At 36.3% G+C, this 1,914-nt stretch overlaps 1 protein-coding gene across 1 annotated transcript in view; it reads left to right on the top strand.

Annotated features, from left to right (window-relative positions):
• MRPS36 (mitochondrial ribosomal protein S36) overlaps window positions 1–1,914 on the top strand; it is a 587,034-nt gene that overhangs the window by 165,855 nt on the left and 419,265 nt on the right. The window lies entirely within an intron of this gene.

Here is a 1,914-nt window from a genome sequence, read left to right as displayed (position 1 = left end):
CACCTCAAAAAAAAAAAAAAAAAAAAAGAGTCTCTGTCACACATTCTATATGTGGCATCTGCTTGTATTATAAAGAACCTGAAGAGTAAGTGCTACGTACAACTCAAAAAAAAGATGATCTGACCAAATATTTATGGTGATGGTGGGAAGTATCACAGATTTTTAATCTAAGTTCATATGTAAACTTGATGGATCATTCTCTACTGCAATTTGTTCATAAAAATTCAAAATTTCATATTCTAGATTCTAAAACTAGCCCAAAGATTTATGCTTATATCAGTTCAACTCTAGAATTGTTCCACTCTAAGGTTATTAAAAAGAAGACAAAATTTACCAAACTGCTCAAAAGAACTGAGGTGGTAGCATTAATTTAACATCTCTGTGCTTTGCACTGTCTTTATTCAGTATATTAAATTTTTCCTAATTGTTTGATTAATAAGGTACCCCATGCACTTGAATAACTTCCTTTAAGAATCATTTTCTTTGTAGTCTATAGCTATGGTGATCATGTCAATATTTTCCCAAATCAACATTAAGTATTTTACCAAGTAAATATTACAACTTATCACCTTGACACATGTGAACCTTGAAAGCATATGGTCACTGTGGTTATAATACACATAGTGGCATGCTAGGGGTAACAACATCCACAATAACAGCCAAAAATAGTCTCTGAAAAGCCTTTCTTTCACCCATGAACCTGTTCTCCACGAAACTTGATTCTTCTGATTATAGCGGTTCAGAGTAAATTTAGACAAATGGAGGCATTTGTCATTTTCCTTTCACTTTCACCCTTTTGCCTCCTCATATCCAACAACCACCCCCTCCTGCCGCAAAAACAACATAGTAAACATGCAGAACACAAACCAGTATGCTCCACTTTGCTCTTGAGCCATGGAATTTCTCCACTGTGCTCATTGTACACAAGCAACAGTATTCTTTTCAGTGTGATACAACACTTTGCCCAGACAGCTGAGGCCACAATTTCTCAGAAAGGCCCTTCAGTTTTCAATCTTTCATTTGTTGTCTACAATAATTGATGTGCAGGTCTTCAGAGCTATAGTCTCTTTCTAAGACCCAAATTAGTAATAGGGGGCACTTGGAGAGCTCCCTGTTGTCTCCTGTGGCTGTAGAGCAGGTTTCAGGAAGGAAAAATAAGACTGGTCCCAGTTGAGGGGGAGAGAATCGATCATCCTCCATCCACTGGGTTTGTGGTTGATTCAAAGTCAAGAATTTTTTAACCTCTCCTATAGAAAATAGGGAGCTATCACAGTTTTGTAAGCGGGATGTGAATTAATCAATAATAACTGTGTTGACAATGTGAATGATGAAATGGGAAGGGTAGAGAGATAAAACTGCAGTAGAGACAGCAGATAACAGAAGTTTAGCTCAGGCAACTAAAGCAGTGGTAGTAGTGAAGAAGACAAAAATAGAGAATATCTAAAAAGAAAGCCTTTCAACATAGTCAAATGCTATGGAGAAGTTAAAGGGAGTAAAGGATTAATAAGATTTCTTTGAATTTGGCTATTTGTCTTTGTGGTTGCTATTATGAAAGCTCCAAGGACATAACCCCTTTTCTCAGAAAACCTTCACTCTAATTGAGGGGCCCAAAATGTCATTGAAAAGTTAAAGTATCTAGAACACAGTTTATGCCCACGAAATATTTGTTAAGTGACTAAGAAGGTATTCTTCCATCTTTTCCTTCCACCTTTCCTCTCCTCTCTTCTTTACTTCCTAGAGAGTTGTTTTTTCCCAGATGACAAAATGTTGCCACAAAAACAGTATTTTAGCTTATGGGTTCCTCATTTAAAGTTATTTTTCTTTCTTTGAGCTAGTTCTGACCTCACCTGCCATGTTAAGTAGTGGGTTTGATTGTATTTCTTAAACAGATCATTCCACTATAGAAAAGATGAT

Source organism: Macaca thibetana, chromosome 6 (assembly GCF_024542745.1).
Source record: "Macaca thibetana thibetana isolate TM-01 chromosome 6, ASM2454274v1, whole genome shotgun sequence".
In the NCBI taxonomy this organism is placed as follows: domain Eukaryota; kingdom Metazoa; phylum Chordata; class Mammalia; order Primates; family Cercopithecidae; genus Macaca; species Macaca thibetana.
Note: the sequence above shows the minus strand (reverse complement) of the source record. Positions and strands in the feature narration are given on the sequence as shown.